General features: G+C 38.4%; 1 protein-coding gene across 1 annotated transcript in view; it reads right to left on the reverse strand.

Annotated features, from left to right (window-relative positions):
- glceb (glucuronic acid epimerase b) overlaps positions 1-14,908 on the reverse strand; it is a 40,258-nt gene extending 25,350 nt beyond the window's left edge. Inside the window, exon 1 of the mRNA XM_056754192.1 lies at positions 14,780-14,908. The gene's annotated coding sequence lies outside the window, so the exon portion shown is untranslated. The remainder of the gene's footprint in view (positions 1-14,779) is intronic.
- Between the last annotated feature and the right edge of the window lie 12,267 nt (positions 14,909-27,175).

The raw sequence follows: 27,175 nt of genomic DNA on the forward strand, positions 1-27,175 counted from the left end.
TTAAATTAGATATGTGAGAGAAAAGCGATCGGATCGTGCTGTCAATCCTCAATGACCCTTATTTCTCATCATAGCATATAGAGAATCAGTTCCAACTAGAAACACATTATATCATATGTTTATATTAAGCAGATATGAGAGGAACACGATCGTTTTTTGAAAATGTTTGTTTGTGAGTTTATTTCATATAACGTAATGCATTCAACATTCAAACGCCTACGATTAGCTCAAGTTTATATAGAAAAATTATGATAAAGTAGTGCTGAGGCATAGAAAGACACATTCTGTGTGAATGTGAAAAGGGACCCCAATGAAACAGTGTTGCGCTGCGCCACGTTTCACATGTTGTGACATACACCGGTAATGCGGTATATAAAAAATTTATATCATTACAAAAATACAAACCGGTATTCGGTATGAACCAGAATGTCGCCCAGCCCTAATACAAACTCTAAAAAACATAAAAAATAACTCAACAATATGGCTCATTAAGATTGCATTTTTTTTGCCAAACAAAGCTAGTTTTTTAAAAATGTTAAAATAGTCCGAATTGGTACAAACTGGCCTTGGACAGATGGGTTTCTTCAGAGACAAACCAGCATAAAATCAATCTGCAAATAAAAAAATAACAGCAAAGTCCTTTTCAATTCGAGGCTGGAGGCCTCTCCTGATGCACAGACAGTGCCGATACATTAAAGAGCCACAGTAAGGATAACATTTTTGAAGGATGAAGCAGTGTTCAAACAGAATCAATGCATCATATTGAAAACACACCAGAAGATGTTCGGTCAGGCGTCTGTGGGTTTGTGTCTGACTGCTGGGCCACGTGTTTGATTATTTACCGCTGGCGAGTTCAGATTAGCAAATTTTTCACTGAGCAGGCCCACATTTAACCCACCAAACATAGGCAGAATGCTACTCAAGGGAGCCTTCTGCAAATTACAGACACAAACCTGAAAACACATAAAGGCACAGGTGCATCTAATAACTTCTGACCCCTGTGTCAGTTCTGAAAGGAGGTGGGCGCCTTTCAGCTGTCAACGAAAAGGTAAGGCCCGCATTCTCTGCACCTTGTTTCCTTATGAAGGAAACTCGCATGGAATATTTATCAGATGATGCATGAAATCAAAAGCCTTTGAGTGAAGAGTGCTTCAAAAGCCTAGCCGATATCACAGCATCTTTGTGAGCGTGATATGAGGGTTAAGACAAAATGGATTGCAGTAGGAAATAGCTTCAGGAAGAGAAGGGGATAAAAAGAGAAAGGAGGATTATTCATCTATATCTGAACTTTGCATAAGCGCGAGACATTATTTGCTAATCAAAGGCCTCGCTTTCATATCAGGATTTATAATTCATACACTGTGAGAAGAGACAGTCACAGTGGGAGGAAATTAAAAGGAGATAGAAAGATGGAGTGAGAGCAAGAGAGCGAGAGAGAGACTCATAATCTTCCAGAAAAGATTTTAAGATCGGAAGAATTTGGGGGAAAATATTAGACTCATTGACATGTGACATGGGGTCCGATGAAAATAACATTCTCCAAACAGGAGAGAATAAAAAAAACATCAAGTTGATCCATCGCAAAACCCAACCTCTTCGTTCCTGTTGGCCAACAAGCTTTCTCAGCCATGCGCTCTCAGTGTAAATTTATGCACTCCCAGGGGAAATAGTGAAGAATTTCTGGAAAAATGACACGCTGATTTCAGACAGAAAGGTCTGCATATATGCATTCGAGGGATACATTCAGGATTTGAGAGAACTGTAACAATAATTATACCTTTTACATCCAAACCAGCAGACGATACAGTTACGTTAATTCTGAACTTGCATGAGTAGGCTACTACGGTCACACAAATGTATGTATACCTAACCTAAATGTGGTGTAATAAGTGTTAATATTTACTCCGAAGTTTGCAGTAATGAGTATTTTAGAGAGAGAGTAACTTCAGGCAGTCGGCTTCTTTGTGAAAAAGACATACTTTTGAATATTAGTTCAGTACAGAAAAGAAAAACAGTCCATCAGTGTCTAAATCTTTATTTGTGTTAAATACAACAAAACACAGTACTGCTGTTGCTTTAAGACTTGCTGAAAACGTCTCTCCTTTAAAATGTCACTGCAAATGCTGGTCTCTGAAGGCGCGCTCATCACATCACAGGGACGCATAGCATATCTTGCCAGCTTGCTCATACATGTAATATGTAAGTAGTAACATATCAATAAGTATTATATTCCGCCTTACAACACCCTTTCCTTAGCATTCCTGTCTGTAACTGGTACATTAATTGGTTTACTATTAGAATAATTGAAAAGCAATTTTTTCATATTAAATCACCAAAGCTCCACTACGCCAGGTTAGTCAGACTGGTTTGTTTGCCGGACAAAATTGCGGTCAGCCATGGGGGTACATAATATCGGCATTGTGATTGGTCAGGTCGCCTGTCAATTAAGACCCTTCATGCAGAACTACACCAGCAAACAGCAACAACAACTTCATGCTGGGCAAAATTTGGCAAATATAAACCAATTGTCAAATATAGAAACTAGAAGGCATTTTAATTCTTAAAACTTTTTTGTAGTATTCTGATTCTGTATTATCTTTATGTATTTGCATTATTTAAAGGACCAGTCAGTGAAATCTAGCGGCGAGGTTGCAAATTTGATTTTGAAAAATGAAGTCATTAAAGATACAATTCCCTGCGATCCCATTTTTCAACTTTTAGTTAGTGTGTAATGTTGCTGTTACTGTATTAATGTTAATGTATTAATGTACTAATATTAATGTTGCTGTATAAATATGGTGCAAAATGATAAAGCTCAAAGTTCAGTGCCTAGTGAGATTGTCTTTGACAGAATTTGCTTTTCAAGGACTACATAGAACAGCTGGAATCGGACCTGTACTTCCGGGGTACATGATGTCACTACTACGAGTGCTTTTAATAACCTCCGCCCAAAGGAATACGCCAAAAAAGGGGCAAGGCCTTCCTTAGAGAAGAGGAAGAGCCGCTGGAGTAGTGTTTGGTTATTAGATATTGTAAACATTTGACTGAGCTACTCGTTAACTACTTTCACAGTTGGTAAGAACACATTCAGTGTTTCCCCTACCATTATATAAGGGGGGCGCCCCGCCACCCTTGGACGTCAAGTAAATTTGATTTGATTTTCTTTATAGCGCCAGATTACAATTTGTTATTTTATTAAACAAACTAAATAACCCTTAAGTAATATGTTATTTATCTTATTTCCACGATGGCATGTCTTTTCTGTCTGTGTTTGCGCGTTTACAATTATCCCAATGAGTGCGCACACGCGCTCACTCACACACAAACAAACATTAGCGGACAGAGAGCGCGCGGCGGGAAATATGTCGCTTCAATCAGATGAAAACCAAATGAAAATATTTGCGTTTTTTAAGCGCTCACAGGGAACTGAAGATGGCAAAACTCACTCCACTGCGAGTAGCAGCCGGAGTAGCTCTCCTGCTCCAAGTCTAAGTGTTGCGCATCCTGCCCCTGACAAGCATCAAAAGTCCATTCATCACCGGATGGCGGTTAAAATGTATATTAATGAATTACATGCCGCTTACTATTTACATATGTGTGTTTAAAATGTTTTTAGTCAGGACATTGTAAATCTGCTGATTAAATAAGACAAGAGATATTTAATACGCTATGCAGATGGCTCCGTGTTGTATGGGAATGTCACGTGATGACGTTCAGAACAGCGTCCGCGTCTGACAGGATTATTCTCCAATAAATGCATCATAGAAATTAAACCGTCTCAAAAAAAGCCCATTTAAAATTAGTTTATCATATAAAGGTATTAACTAACATTAACGAACAAAGAATGAGCAATATATTTGTTAGTATTTATAAATCTTTTTTTAGTTCTTTACTTTTTTAAGCTCTGGCCCATTAATATTAACAAATACTTCTATACATTTAACAAAGGTTATTTGCCAAAGTAAATTTTAAAAAGATTTAAATACATTTATTTATATTTATATATAACATTTTTTAAATTTTACAAAGCATTACCCTCCCAGACAATCAATGTATGTGACTAGATAGATAGATAGATAGATAGATAGATAGATAGATAGATAGATAGATAGATAGATAGATAGATAGATAGATAGATAGATAGATAGCACATAAAGAATGAAAAGGAAATGATTTCTCGTCAATTTTCCCCAACCAACCCCCCCCCAAAGCTGTAAACCTAGGGGAAACACTGACATTCTAAGATAACCAACGGTCAAATAACAACTTACACGACTCAATTCAGCTATGAAAGCTGTTCTGGGAAAAACACTGATATTGTGAGCTTGCGCATAGCCTACCTCTGAAAACACTTCTTTGAAACATCCTTTGAAGTCCTGCATGAAAATGTCTCCTGGTCAATCCAGGAGTCAAGTTGTTTTATATCCAACTCGAGTCAAATATTAAAAGGCAAGTCTAACTCTTCTGTTATTAGTGTAAATTAATATAACCGCTCTGACGCCATTCGGTCTGATGTCATTTCCCTCGCCATAGTAGGAAAATAAATTGTGATCTCAAACAAAGATTGACGTCTGCACATACACAAGCAGACCTCCGTTAACTGTTTTTAACTGATAAAGTGAAGGTTACGCCATTGTTACGGATGCTAAAAGTTTATGAATACACGTGCACTACGAGGGGCACCGACCAATCGCAATAGCCCGAGAAGCGGAAGCTCGCTGAAATGGTATGGGTGGGACATTTTCACACACTCCAAGCGGGGAACCAAACACGACAGACCTGGTCAGCTTTACCCATCCGAGCGCATCGGAAGAAGGGACTTTATATAGACCGTATAATCCAGTCGTTTTGATAGAAGAGGGACAGCATTGACTTGAAATATGTGAAATATAAAGTGTTTTTTTAAATTAGAAACAAGAACATCCATTGTAAAATCCCCAAAAAGAATAATCAAAGCCTCGTAAAAACGGCAAAAGAATGGCTCCTTTAGTGCATAAACATATTTCAGAGCTTAAGTCATAATGTGCAAATCAATAGAATACTAATAGCTTCAATATTCTCAGTCTATCAAAGTCTGGAGTGATGTGATGATGGACATAACAATGTGCAGAACACATCATACTAAGTTGCAGGCCACAACACATCAGTCGAGAACCACTGGACCAGGGAGCAGTCGAAGTGGTTTGATTCTTTGTGCATTTATAGCAGATCTTCAATGTACATCTGAAATCCAGTCTTTCCATCAATCTCTCCAGAGATCTCTCCAATGCAGTAAATGCATGCTGCCAAGCCTACGGCAGATACCACACAAATCAAATAGCAAAACTCCACCAGGCACAGAAGAACTGTCTAAAGCACATAGGCTACTTCTTGTCGGTGAAAAAGCTCCTTTAAACAGAGGTTGCAAACGGCAGCTGGAAATGTTCTAGCACATATGTAGCGCTGGTCTGTTCTTAAATCCTGTTTTTATACACATGGCAGCGCACACAGGGCTGGTGGGAAGGAGGTGTAAGACAATCCACTATTTAAAATGCACTTCATGATGGAATACAAAGGCAGATGAAAGTAGGTGGAAAGAGGAACCCTGGGGCTATATTTATTATAACGGCTATATTTAAAATAACTGCCCTTAAAAATGAGACACATCAAAAGTTCACACACACCCACACATTCATTGACAAAAGTCTAAATAATATTTCACAGTGGTTTCAATAAAATCCACTAGTCTATGGACAAAAAATAAATTTCAGAGAGATGATGGAGGCATATAAATAATCACTCTTATTTTCTAATAGGACCCCAAGTGGAAAAATATAAAAAAAAGAAACCAAAGAAACACTTGATGATGACAATGACAGCTCTTTAGAGTTTTATAACAGGTATGTATTAACAGCCAGAGATTTACGTTCTGAATAGATGTGTTTATCATTCAGGTTCAAAACGACTCAAACCGGCTGAACATTTCAAGGTTTTTACTGCATTAAAAACAGTAAGTTTGTCTCATGTTCTGCACTTTTACATTATACACTCTAATTGCACTTCCTATGAGAAACGAGCAGTGGCTGGCTTGTTTACATTTACATAAGTGGCAAGAAGTACATGCTCTGCTTGCAGGCGAGATTAAAGCATGACAGAGAATAACATTTAAGCAGTAACTTTGATCATCATGATTGTTGCAAAGACATTTTTGACGTTTCAGGGTTCCTGTTAAGAGCTTTCTCAAACAACCATTATGACAAGTCACAACCACTCAGTGACATTAATTAGAGAGGACAAACCATCACACAAAACAGGGGTTAAACAGTGCTGACACATCGGAGAGCGCCTCTATATAAAGCATTTGGTATGCATTCAGACGGCAGCATATGGCAAGTTCTCACAGGCCAAACATGAGTGACTGTGACAGAAAGCACCAGCACATATGCAAACAGATCTACATATGAGGGTGTATTTGTACAGTGTATCCTCTAAGACTCTAAAACTCTAGTACAGACAATTATTATCATGGGTATTACTGAGATTTGAAAGCCACTTTGTTACAGTGATTTTCATAATTATGAAATAATGTATTTCATGATAATCAAAAAAAGCAATTCTTCACCAAGCACATGTAGTTTATAACCAAGCACATGTAGTATGTAGGCACACACTGTAATAACTTTAAACTCAGAATTTAAAGTCAGCACTATCAATTTAATAATTATTAGGGCAGTAGACAAATATACTGTATATGTGTCCTATGGTGTGAAAGCAAAAACAATTGAAAACAAACAGTTAAGAATATATTTTATATTAATTATTCTTATATTTATAATATAAGATACTATAAAGAGATTTAGTTTTTTTCTACATTTTTGCTGTCTCACCGTGGGACACATTCACAGTAATTGCTAATATGAGACGCAAATACCATTTTTTATTTATCAAATAATCCTTTTAAGCTGATTTGTCTTCCATCTCTGCTACAGTGCTTGTATGACACAAAATTTGATCTGAATCAATAAAGTCGTTATACTTCTCTCTGCCAAACTAGTCAACTAAACCTTCTCAGAAAAAGACCCATCCCCCATTCCCAAGTCCCTTCCCTGGCACCACAGTAGTCAACAGGGTGAAAATCCTCTTACGGGCTTGAGAACAACTCCCTTTCCCAGTGAGAGAGCTTCTCGTTGGGCTTCCAACCCCCACCCATCAAACAGGCTGAAATATTCAACACAGGCCTGAGGGGAGACAGAGCTAACTAGATGCAGTCTATGTGTGTGTGGTTGTGTGCCTGCTGGACAGCATGATGAGGAGCAAAGTGTAGATATTCAGTGAGTGTGTGCCTGAAATACCACACTGACGCCGGTCATTCTGAGGTGAAAGTAAGCTAAAACCACTAACAACCTGGAGCAAACAGGTAACCTAATCGTGCAATCATTTGCTTTTAGACAACTCATTCTTTGATGTTAACTGCTGTTACTGAGAGGAAAACCAATTTTCTGTTTTCTGTGTTCTTCACATATCAGTCACTGGTTTAAAAGTAACTCAGACAAGTCTCTGCATAATTATATTATTATATATAATTAGAGATGTACCGATTGCAATTTTCTTTGCTGATTTTGATTTCCGATTTATTATAAGTGAAACCTAACGATTCCGATTTTATATCCACACACTATATTTCACAGTATATAAAAAACAGTAACTTTTCTTCAATTCACATTTTTTAATATTCTTTTTATTATCATTACATAAATTATTGAACATTACAATTTCCCTGTAGTAGAGTAGGCGTGGCGAGACCGTGGTTCGAGTCCGTTAAGTAATTGTGAATGAGTGCCAGCTGTGCGCACACCGGGCTCGAATCACGTAGGAGATTGGGAGCATATAAAAGGAACGAGCGACCAGACCGTCGAAGAGAGAGGACCGGGCCCGAACTTGTGTTATGGTTGTATTTATGTTTATGTTTTGTTCGCCGGCGGTCGTCCGTGAGGGGCTGCCGGCTGTTATATTATTTATATTACGAAGGGCGTCCGCCAGTGGCAGCTGTTAAGGATGAGAAGCCAGGATGTTTAAAATTTTAAAATAAGTCAGAATGCATGAAACACCGTTGCATCCCCACTTTTAGGACAGGCATTACATTGATCCCCTTTAAAGAGTAAATACTTTGTGATTTTTAAAGTCCTATTTTGGTTTCTGGAGTGTCCAACAACAAGTTTAAGATCATGCACGGTGTTAAAACACTTTCCTTTTCTAATAAAAGGCAGTTTTTATTACCTTATTTATATTATGATTCAGGTGTGTCATATTAGAAGCAACTGACAATAGTCTATCCCAAACGTGGGAGCGAGGGGAGGGTCGGCCAAGGAAATATTTTTTTTATATTTGTCATTCAAGACAGACGCATGCACGGAGAGACAAGCGTGACTACAAAACTGCGCAACTTGTGTCGCACGGAGAGATGCATGCACGGAGAGATACGTCTGACTTAAAATCGACATACCTCGTGCTGCAAAGAGAGACACATCTAAAATGGTAATTTTAAAAAGGAAAGAAGACGCGCTTGATTTACACTGCGCAGCTCGCAAGTGACATCACAGACCAACTAATAGATAAAGAAATTCGTTGACAACGAATTTCATTATCGATTAGATCGATTAGTTGTTGCAGCCATAGAAAATACACCATCATATTCCCACAGCATTATAATATATACAGGTAGAATGATTTTTCAGTGCAAAAAAATGTTGTAATATTGATGTGCGCATGCTTGTTAAGAAGTCAATGCAACACTGGTTTGTGCGCGTGGCGCGCATGTGTGTGTGAGTGCATGCGTGCCAACGTGCATGTTTGTTTGGCTCTTGGTGGGTCCGGAACGAATTCCCCCCGGTCCGTATCGGCAGATTGATTGTCTGCGCAATGAAGTCAAACACACACGATATTATCGGATATTGCGATGATTTTAAAGTTGATTATCAACATAGTTTTTTTAAACCTCACCTAGCCCTAGCACACATACACTGCTAAAGAAGCAATAGTAAATTTAGTATCTGGAGAAAACAGCTCGCTATTCTGCCATTGTTGTTTCGGTTGTCTTGTCCTTTCCCGTAAGGTCACATTTTACAAAAATGTACGTTTTTTTAGTTAGCATAAGACAGGACATTAAACCACAGCTTCCCAACAGAATTCACCTAAGTCACCTGCATACTAAAACCCTTTCTTCTTATTCATCGGCCGTATGAGAGGGATCCGTTTTAGCATAGCTTCAAATGTTAGCTAAATGAGCTTTTCAAGAACTCTTCTTTGAGTGGTTTCAAAGAAGAAGCCCTGATAAATAGTGGCTCTCTTGACCTCAAAGTACTCCATCAGCCCAAAGGAGCCAAAACCACACAAAGGACGCTTGAAGAAAGGCTTTAATGCATGCAGAGAGATTTGCAAATAAGTGAAGACGAGTAGGCATAACACTTTAAAGGGATTTTTAGACCCCTGTCTGTAAAAACACTAAAAATGTGGCAGTGTTAAATAACCAAAATTAAAAAAAGATAGAAAAGGATGACTGAATTCACTTAAAATCCACAAACCAGTCCATAATCTGCAAAATGTGGTGAGTTTTGGTTAAAGAAAGCATAATAAAGTTGTACCAAATATTTTATAAACAAGCAAGCCAGGCGATGAAGCATGTACAGAACATAAAAATTGCTCAAATTAAACAATCCTGATGATCGATACAGATTCAAATATAAGCAATATAGATTCTGTAATGCCCTGCTCATCACCAAGGGACAATAACATTTACTTAGGGTCAATAATGTAATGCATATTAATACATTGTTTTATATTGATTCTATAGTGAGCTAACAGACTAGGGGCTAACCATTCACATTTCATCTGAAGTGGAGGATATCTTGCCTCCGTCTCGCTCCTAATTTCAAAAACTCTGTAAACCATTAATAATAATTTCCTGTGGCACACTCTTTCTTGCTGTAGTCAGTAAATTGAATGCCTTTTATCATGCTAGCTTTATAAGTAACATCCAGAGAATGGTCCCATCTTTTCCCTCATTAAAGGAACTTTACCTTACCACTGAGGTTTGACGCATTGATCTTTCAGAATTTGCTATAACTGCTATAAACAACAATGACAAAGAAACAGTTTCTAAGCAATACTGTGCTCTCCAGACGGTCAAAACAGGCATCAGCAAATCTAGCAGTCAAGGTTCCATTACAGATTTGCTAAAGGGTTTTGTGTTAGCTGAATTGACAAGCTTCTCGCTTATCATGAGACTGAGACACTGAACCTATTATGTGACAAGCCTTTGATGGATTTTAAGAAATCTTAAGAGTATCACCAGCGTAATATTCGCTGAAAATCACATAGAAGCGGAAGAGTTGCCTCATGTCTTTAACACAAGTCTCATTTTACTCTATTCACACCTGCAAACTTGTGAGGTGTGAGAAGGTTCCACCTCTGTTGGGCACGGGTGCATCATACCCTGGCAGAAAATAGAGAAAACATCTTTCTAAATTAGAAAATACTCATCAGAATATATAATATCCATTATATAGAAGTACAAAACTACAAAAGACCTTCAAGAGACAGCACAGCAGGCGGGAGCTCAGCATCAGAGTTAAAACAAAAAGAAGTCTGACAATATCAAATTCACAAAATCCAGACAAGTTTACGTCCCTGTGCCACTTGTGCCATTTGTTCATATTTACTATGATTCAGAATATCAAAGAAACTCAAAAACCAACTTAACAGTCAATGATGCATTGACTAGACATGCCGTTTTGGAAAAGTCAGGGGTTTGGAAAAAGTCCAAGGCCTTGCATCTGATCTCAGTTGGGTAGCAGAGCAGAGCAGGTGGGATGTGACATGTCCAACCGCCATGTCAATAGCCTGACAGCTTATTGGACAGCAGGAAATATAGCAGGCCAGAGAGAGCCTAGCTCTCTCCATTGGAAACAAGTATGTGTAGTCTGTGATCACTTCCATAACTCTTAAAACCTCACAAAGCTGGCAAGCATCAATAAAGTCTGGCCGATAGCTGCTTTGCCAAAAAGAATGCCCCCTAAACACACCCACCCTTTGTTCCTTCCGTAGCAAAGACAATAAGAAAAAATAACACTGGCTGTATTGTTATGATACTGTTTTTTCTTGGACTGTTGCGCTAAGACAGTCAGGCATTATGAAAACATGAATGGGTGTGCTAGGAACTGGACTTTGCACACAGCAAGGGGTTCAACTGCCAGGATAAAACAATTCCCTCTAAATGTCGCTCATGAACCAGGGCATGGATTGACACTTCCTAAAAATGTAGTTCAACTCATGTCAATAGCCTAACATTTTGATGCTTTCAATTTGAGTATCAAGTTAACACTGAAAAACATTTTTTTTTAAATAAGGAGAGAACTCAGGGACTTTTTCCAAAAGTATAAAGCTCAAGTGGCAATTTTGCCAGGAATCTAACAACTAATTTGTGATATACAGTTGACAGCATTTCAAAGAGAAGCAAACATCAGACCTGAAAGCCAAGAACAAGGCACCACTGCACTAAAATGGCTTCATTATAGTTCTCTGACATACAGAGCTAAAAGACTTTTAGGAGCAGACCTTAGAAAAGGTTAGTGTGAATTCCCAAATAGCCAGAATTTTAAAAAAATGACAGGCTTTAACAGGATTATTTAACAAAAAAGCTAGGCCTTTTTAAAAATATAAATATATTTATAATACATACACTGAATATATAGCATAAACAAAAAAATTGAAAGAAATGTGTGGGCATCCTCAATGAAAAGAAATTCCTCAAAAAAACTTCAATTTTAAAGGCAGCAACACAGTTAGCATATTGATTACAAGAAAGCAATAAACCTTTTCTGTCTCCAGGTTTTATTGATCCCGGATGCCCAAAATCCATTAGAGCCCTTTACATGCATAGCGTTTTCTGTTTCTGTTCGGTACAGCAAGCTTACGTTCGAGTTTGTTTTAAACCTCAACGTGTAGGGAGGAGAGAAGCAGCAGTAGATTAGTGATGTTGGCAAAGGGCCTGCAGCACTGTTTCTTGTCATCAAGCGCATTCAAGTGATCCAAATTACCAGAGTGGCCCATGTGCCCAGGGGCTCTAGGAAGCGTCCAGCCAAGGGCCAAGTCTCACATTTGACTGTTATTAGTCCCCTCAGGAGGCCCTGGCTATGTGCTTACACCAATATTACGAAGAATCAAGAAACTGGCTCAGTCAGCTCGAGCTCGGCGCACACTTAAACAGCCCTACTCAATTCGCAGACTACTGCTTTTATTAAACTAATTAATAGTGGGGTTAATACTGGCATTACATGTTGAAATCTAGGAGTCTTACTGCATTCTGTGCAGACACTTATGTAGACACATAATGACTGTACCAGTGATTTATTGTTTTGAACAGCTTTCCTGTAGCTCAGTGGTTTAAAATTAGCAAAACAATATAGCCTGACCCTGCGTTCGCTCTGCCTCTCTCCTTATCTCTTTTATCCCTTGCTTCCCTCCATTGAAAGTACATCGCTAGGTAGGCTGTCCTCCCCACTTTCTGTCTGCATTTTCTTGCATAATGTTACCTGTCAACACTCCCGTTTTCGCCGGGAGTGTCCCGTTTTTCAAACCCATATGATGCTATTCATCCATTTTGTTATTTCTTCCGTGACTCCAGTAGCCCTTTTCAGTTTCACCAGTAAATGCTATTGCGAATGGACCGACAGAGAGTGCGAACAGCCCCGGGAACCCAGAAACCCTGTGGTTCACTTAGATTTTAAATGTTGAAGTAAGGTCTTCTTGCTCTGTAGCGCTTGAAATTTCTTCAAACTTTTCTTCAAAAGTCTCAGCCAAAATTCCACATGCTCCTCTGAGTGCAACTAGTGTAGCAAACTAGAAAACATGGTAAGCCTCCTATTCCGATTCAAAGGCTGAACCAAAGCACTTGTGCATCCATTGTCAACAAAACACAGACATGAGTTTCACTCACCGCATGCGGTTCATGTCTGGCATCTTTTAGAGCTGGGACGGCTCCATATATCAGTTTCAAATGATCTCCAAATCCAGCATTATATCCACCGTTTATATAACATCCATCACCCAAATGCAGAGAACAAACAAACACCTGAACCTCGCGAAAGTATGCTCTCTCTCTCTCCTGCTTTCAAAGGGAAAGTGACGTCTGTGCATGCTCCTTCTCCTGCTCTCCTGTGGCCACATGCTTTTCCGGGAGAATTGTCCAATAAGGGACTAAGAAAAGTTGTTACAAAACAGTTTTATTTGTTCGAAAAAACTTTCCGAAAACCTGTACGATCGCTGGGGGAGTGTATCGAGCACAGAAATTCTACGTAATATGTCCAACTCGTTTTTTGACAAGTTGACCATGTTAAGCAGGATAAGACAGCACGTTTAACATTGTAAAGAAGTCAGAATGCATGACACACATCATTGCTGGGCCGCTTTAAGGGAAGACATAAAATGATTAAGAGTGTTTTAATGCATTTAGCATATGACAGGGAAACGACATTTCAAAAAAGCAATTCAACGCAGATGTTTGCTGTTTCTAAGCATATTAGCAAATGAAGAGATGTACATCCCATTCTCAACAATATAACACTAAAAAAAAACTCAAACATCTCACCAGTCAACCAATGTAAACACATGGCTAGTTTAAAATTTCAAAAGCATTTCCCTAAACATTTAAAAGCAAGTAGCAGTACTGAGTAGCAATTTCTTTTCTTTCTGAAGACAACAAAGCTCAAATTACCTAACTTCCAAAATCCTGCACACGAAATGTAACTTTACTGATCCGGATTCCTCCGTAGGTAGCGAAGCTATCAAATTAACAATTTGTAGTGCGAAAAGTCTGTGCAGCTAAAATATGATTACAATGCTCTGTCATTTGAACATCTGATCCCAGAAACTATACCCGCCTCATGTAGCCATTTCAGATAGCACTTAGCTTAAATAAAGTTCATACCACAGCCAATTTGTAACTGGTCCGGATACTTGCCTTGCACAAATAAAATGGTCAGTCCCACAGGCAAAATCAAAATTGTGTCACTGTAGTGGTGCATATCTAGATGGGTGCAAAAAGAACAATTCATGATGTTTTCAAGCATTAAAGTCCATCACTATCACCACTGTTTCTTGTTTTCAGAATGCCTGCACCACAGAAGACTTTCTTAAGTTGTCTACCACTACCATTCTGAAGGTATATGTATTTTTCAACTATTCAACATGTAAACCAAGCAACATGTCAAGGTCTTCTGCCCTCCGGCTGTGAATAAACCCGGACGTGCAGTCATGTAAACAAAAGCATATATTCAAAGACAAGCACGTAGTGATGGAGAAAACACTGCAGAGATTCATTAACAATGAGACGAGCACTGTTGTCCTGACTGATAGTGAAGCGCAGGAGACGGAGAAATTGACAGACATACGCATACAGCACATGTCATTTGTGTTAAGCTCCCAATGTTCATTTTTTTAAGAGTTTCACATGCAGTTTTCCATAATAGACTGGCAAGGGTACCGTTACGGGAGCTTCGTTAAACCACGAGAGCCGCAAGGACATGCCGGCAAAGACGTCAACAACACAGTGACGATGCTTTGTGACATAGAGTTGACTGTGTATTGATATTTAGTAATTAGAGTTATACGAGCAAAAACGACTAGCGGCTAGCAGTCCTGCTGCCCAACTCAAAGGCAATACACTGCCGACATGTTAGCATTGCATGTAAATGAATAAAAAGCCTTAGACCCGCAAAGGCGCCGATAAATAATATTAACTCACCTTTCAAAGGCACTGTTCGTCGGACCTTTAAAAAGTTCAAAGGTAACGTAAACACCAGACGCAAATTGCACTGCTGAGAGAGACGTGGGTCTTGTGACAGTCAGTCAGCCACTCTCAGCCTGTTACAGCGCTGCGGCGAGAGAACATATGGCTGAAATAGCGCGATATCACAACACTGCTGACGTCGCTGAGCTAACCAATCAACGTTGACAGATGTTGGCCAATGAAAAGGCAGAACGCAATACTTCTTCGATTTGATTGGTCAGTTCGCGATGATTGGCGTCAGGGAGAGCGCTGTATGAAGTACAAGTTACAAGATTGGTTATTTGTGTGGAAATGAACGCGAGTATGTCATATACAGAAAGTTTTAGACAAACTGATTGTAAAGCTTTTATTAATTTAACATTTTTAGAGTACAAGATAGGGATGCAGCAAAACAGCACTAACAATATAAAACATTTTTTGCTGTTGTGTCTGGCCTAGTCTCAACTAAGCTTTGAAACACAATAAGGCCTTCATTATGTTAAAGAGGTGAGACACATGTAAGATACAACACACACAGATCTACTTACATGCTGACTTAAATTGATAGAAGGAGATTACTGAACTTACAAACGTGGGACTGAAAAAATAACACTTGCCAACACAGAAAATAAAGTTAATTTCTCGTGTTTATAATAAATATATTTCGTTTGTGTAAAAGTTATGTGCCTCTAAGTGCACTTTTGTAACTTTGAAATCTTGATTTTGTTTCAAAAAATGTGGGTCCAAATTATTTTCTCTCGTAATTGACATTATGCCACAACGGCTGTCAATAGAGCTTGCATTGAACTCAGAATATCCCCTTAAGCTTTAGGCATCCACAGTAACAATCTCTAAGTGAATGTTGCTTTCATTTATGAGTTTCGACATATCACATCCACTTTTACCACAAAGCATTCGATGTGAAATTCATGAGGGTCATTGGCCTGGAGGTTAGGATTGTTTCCAGATGAATAGTGAAACAGTATGATGAACGTGTATCATCCTTTTCATGCTCTTTTGCTATAGAAAATTACTCATTTGGTTAATCTGTGCACCATATGCACATGTTTTTTTAAGAGAGACATCTGTGTAAATAATTATAGGTCTCCTGTGTGAAACTATTCAAAGGAGTAGTTTAAGATTTTAAACAAAGTCTATGTATAAGCTTTACTGATTTTCTAGTCAATGTCCTTTTTACATTTAATAATTCAGCCATATCAGCTAATATCACAAGTATTCTAAGTAGAATGCACTAATTAGAACATGTCTCGCTATTTATATTTCTGAGTTTGACATGTTTCTATCAAGAATGTGCAGAAGATTTTCTTATATCAGTTATTAAAGTGTTTCTCAGCCATTAGAGTGGAGACTTTGTTCTAGATATTGGTTCTTGAGTCATCACAGCCAGAATCCTTCGAGACTGAAGTTTTTTTTTTTTGCTTTCCCATCATCTGCCGAAGAATTATGAGTGAGTGGAAAAAACTGTTTGGAAATGCTCAACAAAAATGAGTGATGTTATTTCAGTATATAAGTAGGTGTTTTCCTGTGTACTGAAAAGAGATGCATTGTTCTTGATTTATTTGTAGCATTGTAGAGTAATTCAACCAAGACTAAAAGACTAAATAAGAGATTAGAATGTGTTCAAAACTCTGGATATTTAAAGTCCACTAAAAATTGAATAATTGTATCTGAGAGTGAAGACTACCTATTGATGCTCGGATGTACTTTTGTGTGGTTTAAACAGAATCAGCTTGGAAAAAGAGATGGTGTGAAATGCAATGATTGAAGGTGGTAAATCTATTAAGGGAACAGTTCACCCAAAATGAAAATGAAAGGGGTTAATTTAAAGTATATTTGGTTGGTTTTGATTCAATAGTAGAATATGACCCACTTTGTCACACTGAACTGCTTTTGAAAGTGCAATATGACATGTCATGGCAGCCAGCATGATTTTACTAACATCGCTTTAACATCATAGGGTTTTTCAGTAGGCTTATGGTGTGCATGGAACATTTTGCTGATACTCTTGAGTGCTTTATAATATCTTGCCATTGTACATAATTCACCCAACCGGAACTATTCCGTTTGTATATTAATCTGGAACATGTACTGTTTCAGTTTCCTCCCCTGGTCCAAAGACATGCATGGTAGGTTGATTGGCATCTCTGGAAAAATTGTCCGTAGGGTGTGAGTGCGTGAGTGAATGAGTGAGTGTGTGTGCCCTGCGATAGGTTGGCACTCCATCAAGGGTGTATCCTGCCTTGATGCCCGATGACTCCTGAGATAGGCGCAGGCTCCCCGTGACCCGAGGTATTTCGGATAAGCGGTAGAAAATGGAATGGAATGGAATGTACTGTTTCAGAGAATTATAGATTTATTTTAGACTCTTAACATGAATCATTTCTTTAATGTTTCATTAATGTTTCTGCCGCTCTCACTTTCTCCTTGTCAGCATTTAGACATTAGACTTCAATATCCTATTTACCGATATTACAAAAAGCCTCAATGCTGTAATTTAAACTCAGTAAAAGTTTCAGTCTTATACTGTTTCTTCCTCACAAAGTTGTTCATTTTGCACACCATGACTACCATGAAAAAAATATACCTGAATATTTTTGCCATGCTATAAAAGTAAACCTGATTTTGTCAAAGCAGAGGCTTCAGGTCAGTTTAAGTTAGTCCGGTACAGTTAGAGAGCTGACAGCTGATTGATTTCAGGGTTGAGGTGTGTGCTTGCTGCAATCCTTTGTTGTCTTTTATTGTCGTTGACCCAAAAACATATTAAAGATTTTTGTGGACTGCTTACTGTGATTGTTATTGTACTTCATATCATCTAGCTAGAGAGAATCAGCGAAAATATACACCTATCCTCATCTTTCTCTTTTATTCTCTGCGCCTCATTGCTTTTCATTGTCAGTCCTTCTGAGATCTGGAGGCCAAAGTGACACCAGTCGACAACATGACAATCTGAATGGATATAATGATGACAGAATGGAAAATAATGTCACTTTATTTTTATGAATTGTTGGGGATTTTGTTGGGGATTTTTCAAAATACTCAAGTCAGAGGTGTGTACCAGTTCTGAATCGTACATGTTTCATTACATCCAGCATGCTTATCTGTCATTGGGAAGTTAAAAACATGGGCATTCATGCACACAAATACACTCTCTGCCCAAAAACCAAAAAGCATCTATACCAAAAACATAATTATGGCTCATTGACATAGCAGGCTGTCATCCAGTTTTTAAAGGAAAGTAAGCATGTAAAGCAGCCGTGGGTCGTTGGATAAGACATGTTTGCTGAGCTCAAAAAGACTTAAATAAGACTGACATCATGACATCTGTGACAATCACATGTTCTCTTTGTCATCATATTCATCTGGGATATTTTGGTTCATCCCCTTGATTGAACATTTTTGATGCATCCAAGAACTTGGCAGATCTTTTTTTTTTGCTCTTTACATTTTATCTTGAATTTTAGTCTCTTTCTTTCTGGGTTTGACACTGTTTACACCTGGTTGTTTGAACGCTGAGAATCATCATCACCGTTTACACTTGGCACTATTGTGCATTTCAAATGTGTTTTCTGTGACCACTTGTGAGCAGATTTTCAAAGGTATTGCTCTGATTCTTGCTTAGAAAATGATACAAACCATGTGGGTACATGCATTTATGACAACTTCCACATGTTGTTTGAGGCAGATTGCTTTGGACCTCATACCTATACTTGGTGCTGTCCATTTGCGAATGGGTTCCCCGAAATGGATGTTAATATAATGTGCAAATAGGATCCGTGTTTGGTTGATTATTTCTGCTGCTTTTTAAACAGATTTCTTTTCTGGGTTACAAAGGCTGCAAGAAAAACCAAAAGAGAGAGGTTTGGGGGTTAGGGAGTGAGACAGTGGCTGTAGCAACGGGATCACTGCTGCTCTTCAAACCCCAATCTTTCACTCATCTTTCCCCATATGCACATCTCATTAAATCTTCTCCTCAATGTCTATATGTCTGACAGCCTGGCTGTCTGTCTATTCTACTTTCTCATTCTCATCTTGCGGTTCCCTCCAAACCCTTTTCACAAATCCATCTATTATATTGCTCAGCCTGTCAGCTCTGTATCTTTCTTCTTTCTAAGTACCAAAGACTGTCTTCTTTTTCATTCCTAGCGCAGGGTGCAATGAATGACAAACATTCTCTGCTCATATTCTACATCCAAATGCACTCTGGTTTGGCTCTAAACTTTCACAGACCCTGAGTGCAATAAACATTTGTGCATGTCCCTTATTTTTAGAAATATCCATCTGGATACTATTAAAGTATCAAAATATTTATTATTAGTCAACTGTCTCCTGATTTTTTTTGTTTGTAACATTTTAAAATGAGGTTGTTTTTGTAGACAATTAGTTAATGCATTACCTTACATGAACTAACAATGACTAATACTTCTACAGCATTTATAAATCTCAGCTCATGTTCATTTCAGCATTTCATTATTATAATAAATTGTTGTTAATTCACCATGAATTAATATAAATAAATAATAAATTAGTAGCCAAATGCAAACAAAACACAGACGTGTGACTTAGTTTCACTTACCATGTGCGGTTTATGTCTGCAGGCCCACAGCGCAGCCAATCTTGACGAAGCACAGCCAATCTTTATGATAAGCGGGTCTGCCAATCGGTCGTCGTGGGTGGGCAATTTCTTCCACCTTGTTGTGGGTATGCTTTTCAAGGACAATTGCCAAATAAGTGATTCGTTTTTTTTTACGAAACCTATACGAAACTTGGGGGAGTGTATTGAGCACAGAAATTCTACGTAATATGTCCAACTCGTTTTTTGACAAGTTGACCATGTCAAGCATGAGAAGACGGCACGTTTTACATTGTAAAGAAGTCAGAATGCATGAAACACCGTTGCACATCCCCTTTAAGGTATTTACTAATTGTACCAAATGCAATGTTTCACCATTTCTTTAATTTGGAAATATGGCAAAACATGATGAACTCCATAATAATTTTCAACAAAACATTAAACATGAGCGCTCAAATTTCACCCAAAAGCAAAAGATGTGGATCATCTATCACTGCTTCTGTGGTTCTTTTTTTATGTATAAATATGCAGAAGTGAAATTCTTGCTCAATGCCTGCTAAAAAATACCATTTTAAATCGACAAGTTTCATTTAATACTGGCTTGTTAATGCCTGCTTCAACAGTCATGCTGTTAACAAAAACCGGTATGGTAATACTGGTTAAGATAAAAAGTCAGTTCCAGACACTAGCATCGCATGAGAGGAAAAATGAGTGCAAAATCTTTTTCTGGAGACCATCTATGGCAGTCTTTTCAGCAGGGAAGTCCTCAAGGACACCATGACTGTCACTTTAAGTTAATCAGTTAGCCTTATCATGCATCGTGAATCACACTTTCATGATAGTGAAGAAGTTCTATAGAGAACAAGGGAGCACTCTGAAAAAAGCCAGGTTGTTAACTTGGGAGATAAAAAGGTTTGAGCACTGCAGGGAGAAACTTTAGTACACTTGCAAAGGACAGTGTGCTGATTTATCATGAAATAGGATGGTTTATACTCTTGGCAGGTGAAATCAACTTTTAAATTGTTTTCTATAGTTATGTCTTAGGATATCATATCAACAAAGCTATACTTGCTTCAGTTAAATTTAAAAAATAAAGCTTTTATGAAACGAGTCAATCATTTGTCAAACGAATAATCTAATATGCTAAAATCACATACTGTCTGGGAGACCACCATTTACAGAATCCAGTTATATGTGGTCCATGTCCTCCTGGCACCAGCATGGCCTACTGTAGACAGTAAATATGTAATTATGAATCCACTTCTGGAATACAATGTGATTAGCTAAAGGCTGGGAGAGACAGTCATAGCCATACTAGGCTAAAATGGATAGAAATAAAGTTATTAGGGAAGACAATTTAAAAGATAGAGAGAGAGGGAGAGAGAGAGAGAGAGACAGAGAGAGAGAGAGAGAGAGAGAGAGATTTGCAGCTTGATTTTATGTCTACTGATTTAATTATGCTTATCACTATTGGAAAACTGTAATTACACATTAGGATCACATAAAAAGACTGACACAAACAAAAAAGAAATCAAGGGACCTGATCTGGGTGGAGTCGCACTGGGCTCTGTTTAAAGATATTATTCACAATAAGACAACAGCTATTGGTGTTAATAGAATCTACATGGAGAGACAGTATTTCTTGTGTATCCGCGTTCACAGACTTCAGGCAAAAGAGATCTGGGTGAAAGAGCTGCTGTAGATGAATCTTGACATGGAAAACTGCCATTGAACTGCCACCGCTCTCTCCTCCAGTCTGGATGGCACCAGCTGAAGGACCACACTTGTTAATTGATCGATAGTGGGTCAAAATTGTGTGCTTGGTCAAGTGAGTCTGAGGCCTCCTAACAATTCATGCACATGTTTTAAGAGCCAAGAATCTAAACAAAAGTGAGAGCAGAAACATAATAGTTTTATTACATACTGCACTGTTGGTGCCAGAAAGACGGATTCCAAAGTACTGTCTTCAAGCAGGGTATATTACATTGGTGGATGGGGGGTGTATGCTATCATATAGAAAAAAAACATAAGTATAACCTTATTTTCAGAGTAAGAAGTGGGAGCTTTGGTGTAGGAGTGAGATTAGGGAAGAGAGAAACCCCCTTTACACAGAGAAAGAGAGAGAGTGCAAGAAAGATTGTGGGGGAGGAAGACAGGACAGTTCAAGACAAACATCTCATGATCCTGGTGGTAAGAATGCAGGGATCTTCATTAATGTTTGAGAAGTCAGGCTGAGAGCCGATCTGTGTTAGTTGTTTGGAACATGGCCCCACGGTCACTATTTTTTACCCTCTGCTATTTGCTTTTCTTACAATCTTTTCTCATTTTTTTATTCCTCCTTCTATTTGCTTCTTTCATTACAGGTCCACTACGTAATAAAACAAATGCATTTTTGGATACTGTATGTATGTCATAATAAAAATTTCAAAAACATAACAATAAATATTAGGGATGTACGATAAATTATCGGCCATATCGTTATCAGCTGATAATTTTTTATGTTATTGTATCGGACGATAATACATTTAAGGCCTATATATTTAAGCCGATAAATCATAAATAATTTCCTCTGGATAAACTTCTTCATCTGCATGCTGCTCACAGTTATAATACTGTACAGTACTCTTTCTGTCGTGATCATTTACTTACTGCTCTTAGCAAAACATTGTTGAGGTATGTGCAGTATGTAGATACAGTATTTTTGCTTGTGTTCCTATAATTCACACATTCATATTGTTAATTGAAACAGACTGCTATCGGAATAACCTGTTAGACATGTGGCTATAAGGAGAAGTTCACTTTCAAAATAAATGTCATTCAAGATGTTTATGTTGTTTTTTCTTTAGTCGAAAATAAATTAAAGTGGCAGTCCGTAAGTTTTTTGAGTAAAAATTAACTAAAACCAATTATTAAGCAAGTAAATGAAATAACGGTGTATAAATTCCCTTGCTGGATGCACTATGGAAAGCGTGTAATAATGGTTTGTAATTTTCCCTGTCGGGTCGTCTTTTTCCGGAAATCCTTATTTGGTGTCTTTCGTCTATGCATCATTTCGTCACATTCGTTAACAGAACGAAGAGGACCTGTCTCTATATAACGGACTTCAAATGGTTGAAGGTCAAAATTACAGTTTCAGTGCAGCTTCCAAGAGCTTTAAACGATATAGACTATGAAAAAGAGTCTTATCTAGCGAAACGATCAGTCGTTGACATTTTCTTAAAAACTAAAAATGTATATGCTTTATTAAAAGCACAAATGCTTGCTCTGTTCTGCGATGTACGTTCATGATTTCACATAATACGTTATTACGTTAAAAACTTGCACGTTCAACTTATAAACAATGAATTTGTACTTCAGCCTACGTCAACCATGACGGTTTCAACGTAATTATATATTACATGAAGTCATGAACGCGCATCGCAGAACAGAGCAGGGCAAGCATTTGTGTTTATAAAGCATATACATTTTCATTTTATTTCTTATTCATCGTCTGCATCGTTTAAAGCCCTTTGAAGCTGCGCTGAAACTGTAGTTTTGGCCTTCAACCATTTTGAGTCCATTGAAGTCCACTATATGGAGAAAAATCCTGGAATCAGAAACCTTAATTTCTTTTCGACTTAAGAAAAAAAAAACATAAACATCCTGGTTGACATGGGGTTGAATAAATTATGAGGAAATTTTTATTTTGAAAGCTAACTACTCCTTTAAGAAAGAATTTCATATGAAATTTTCTACTTAATTTTCTTATGAAATAAAAAATATACCAGAAAGTTTGAAGGTCAAGGAATAATTAACTAGTGTAAAGTAGGCTTGGTACATGATTTTCAGGGAAAAAGGAGAATTTACAGTTTCCTTATTTTCTGCAGTGAATAGTTTCATACTAAAGCAGTTTTTTCACTTTTTGCCTTGTGTTCAGTCTAGGGTTATGTTGTTTTAATAGCTAGATACCGTATATCGGCCAATATATCGGTCATCGGCTTCCAATGTTCTGACAATCATGGTATCATGCTGTATCCTATATATATATATATATATATATATATATATATATATTTTAGGGCTTGTCAACGCATCTGATTTTTTTTTTCAGATTAACGCATTAAAATATTTACCGCACTTAACACAGCATCCATTTATTTGTTCATTCTTTCTCTAGCGTTACATTTTATAATCTTATTCATGTAAAGGCCTTTAAACCATTTAAGCACGATTTGAAAAAGTTTCTTTGACGTGCATATAGGGTTTTGAACGACGCGTAATCAATCTGGATGTCAGCCATATTGGAGGCATTGAACGTAAAATCTGCTATTGAACCTAATGTTCAACATTTTGTTGGCGAAAAAATTATTCTAAATAAATAAATCTCTTTACTGCAAGTCGATCACACAGGAGAAACTCTATGACCATATACTGTAACATCACGTCCAGTATAATTAATTACACAGTTAAGAGACACACTGTTTATACTGCGAAAATAAGCTCTATAATGCAAGTCGATCACACAACGATATAATCACTTTGCCACAGGCGCCCTGTCCTACCCAGCAGCAGGTGCCCAGTCCTGCCCCCTCCTCCCCAGCAGCCAGCAACCCAGCCGGTTAGTCAGCCGGCATCCACCATTGCGTTCAGTCCAGCACACTGTCCAGTCCAGTCGGCAGCCAAGCCACCCCGGACACCATGCTATCGAGCGCCTCCCCCTAAGACTGTCCCACACTGTCCTAATCCTTTTGGACTCCCCCCATGGACTTTATGGTTCCCCCTCCCTTGTTTGTTATTTTTATTTTCCAACCCCAACCTGTGTGTCATTCTTGCTTGTATGCCCCTAGTTATGTTTACTATGTTCTATTGGATGTTGTCTGTTACCCAGTCGGTCCTGTCACATTAGTCTACCCCTTGGTGAACACCTGGGAGTGTTCATAAAGGGGGGGCTTCTGTCATGACTCTGCCTCTTCATGTCTTGTATTTCTTGTTTTTGTGGCAGAGTCATGGCAAAGCCCTAGATTTTGTTTGGAGAGAGACATATTATTGTTATTATGACAGAATATGAACTCTCTCCAGTCTCGTCTTTTGCCCCGCCCCTCTCGTTCCTCGTTTAGCTTTCCAATTTAGGTCCAATATAAAAAGGCAAAACTAACGCTTCTGTTATTAGTGTTAATTAATATAACCGGTCTGTTACCATTCGGTCAGGTGTCATCTTCCTCTAATCTAACAAAGATTGACGTTTGCACTTGAAACAGAAGACCCCCGCTATACTTCGATCGATCCACGTTCGTTTAACTGATGAAGTGAAGTTGCTGCATTGTTACTATCTGTTGTTAAAAGCCAAAGCTTATGAATACACGTGCACTGAGAGGGGGACCAACCAATCACAACAGCCTGAGAAGCGGAAGCTCGCTGAAATGCTATGGGTGGGACGTTCTAAGCGGGGAACCAATCACGACAGACCTGGTCAGCTTTACCAATCAGAGCATTTCAGAAGGAAGGACATTATACAGACTGGAAGAAATCCAGTTGTTTTCTTAATAGAGTGACAGCGGTGAACAATAGACTTGAAATATGTGAAATATAAAGCGTTTTTGAAACTAGAAGCATGAACATCCATTGTTAAACACCCAAAAAACATAATCAAAGCTTCAACATCTATTTATTTAAAGGCCATAACATCAAACATCATAATGAATCTAAAATCAGAATTGTTGGCCTGATAAGGCATGGAATTGTTCTGTAGAATACTCTGAGTACTTTTGTAGACGATGATATGGCTCTATGGCTATTAAATGACAACTTCCACCCTTAGATCTGGTCCTAAAAATCAATTATCATTAATAATGAATGCAGGGGTTTATTTCACTGACAAACATGTTTCCCAGAGCCACCCTTTTTTGCCATTACTCTTGATGTTGTAAGAGGGCCTTTGTTTACATAAATCGCATAAGAGTGACACTTTCAGAGATAGATTAGCAGTGACAATCCTTGTGCTGCTCTCAGTTGCCACACTCTGAAAATGCTGGGTTGATTTATTTTATTTTCCAACCCCAGTCTAGGGTCAGTGTGCGTAACATAAAAATAAATAAAAACCATTCCAATAAAATCAAAAATAGATTTGAATTATTATTATAGCAAACTACCAACAGCAACACCTATATGTACAAACGAGGAAAGCTAAAATCAATGGTGTGGGTTTACGCCAAAAGAACAAACATAAATAACTTAAATCACTGCAACACACGTACAAAAAAAAATGGGTCTTAAATTATGCATTTTACAAATGTCTTATTGTGAACTGGACTGAATCTTATGCTTGTGTGATTTTAATCCTAATGTAATCTGAAGTGCTTTCTTTCAAGTCTTCAAAAAGTTGTTCCCCTTCAGTCGGTTTCTCGGCGTTGTGTTGAGAGACAGACTGGGGTTGAGAACCTATCATCTCTGAGATAAATTTTAAATCCCAATGGGTTGGGCGAATGGTACATGCACGCCAGTCTCCGCCCCGTAAATACAGGTATAAAAGGAAGATCATCCTTCGTTCTTAGGAACATGTTCAGCACATGTTGCAGCTATTATCTCTTCGAGACCTTCTACTGCTGGAAACTTACAGAGCAGAGCAGCAGACTTCTCCCCTCCATTCCCCAAGAAACGGTCCCACCATCTTGTTCCTCAACCGCGCATCAGAAACGATGTGTGATGATGATGAGATGTTCTGTGTTCTTAGGTATGACAGACTCATCCTCTATTCTGACAGGCACGACACCTGTACTGCACATTGAGGTTCCAGCATGCAGTGGCACGGTTTGTCGATTAGGTGATGCTGTCACAGTCGGCTACGTTCTCCCGAATGTTGCCGCAACTTCCTGAGCGTGACTGCTTCTTCGGTGAGGTCGACTGCTTCAGCGAGCCAAGGGGCTTCTACCCCGTTTGGAACCGACCTAAATCTGAGCTCATCACAATCGATCTCCTGGAGGGTAAGTCTCTTGGTAGAAATAACCTAGTCACCAGGTTCCTCAGGAGCGCGACCTCTGCTACACTCCGTACCCTCTTGGGACCTAAACGTGGTGATGTGTATGATGCAAGCATTTCATACTGGCCGCGTTTCTGAAGTCGAGGCTATCTATCATCCGCAAATATGACTTATGAGTGTGAGCAACGAGAGATGGTGAGAAGCGGCGCATCCTGCATCTCCCATGACTTTAAGATGCTAATGGCCCCTAAACAATACACACCTTCCCCAAGCATTTCTTAATTTCTTACGAAAAGTTGATGGGACATGTCCCACCTGCAAATTACGTCTATGAATTCCTTAAAACCGATCTGAAACAAAACTGCTCTGAATAATTGGTCCGTTGTCAGAAACAGATGAGTGATCTAACAAAGATTTGCACATACATACTTTCACACACTTAAGGCCTCCGTTACACTGCTACTACTGTATTATTGCTTCTACTGTATTATCCGTCTACTGTTTATTGCTAAGAGCTAAAGCTCTTGAATAAGGTAATGTATGGTGCTGCAATGAAAATATACTTGTTCAAGTTTGTGCAGCAGTTACTAGCCAGTAATACCCCTAACAGTCTGGACACTTTTGAGCCACATGTTAATGATGGGTTTTGGACCCCTTCCAGAGTTTAACTGCAGTGTAGGTTCACCTGTATTCCTATGTTGCCCCCGTGTGGTCATATATTTAACTGCAATCGTGACCCAGAGAAATACATGATGCAAAGTATCATCAAAAATTACTATGCCGGCCAATTATATTTGAATCTACAAAAATAATTAAATACAACAGT

Source organism: Triplophysa dalaica, chromosome 1 (genome assembly GCF_015846415.1).
Source record: "Triplophysa dalaica isolate WHDGS20190420 chromosome 1, ASM1584641v1, whole genome shotgun sequence".
Lineage (NCBI taxonomy): Eukaryota > Metazoa > Chordata > Actinopteri > Cypriniformes > Nemacheilidae > Triplophysa > Triplophysa dalaica.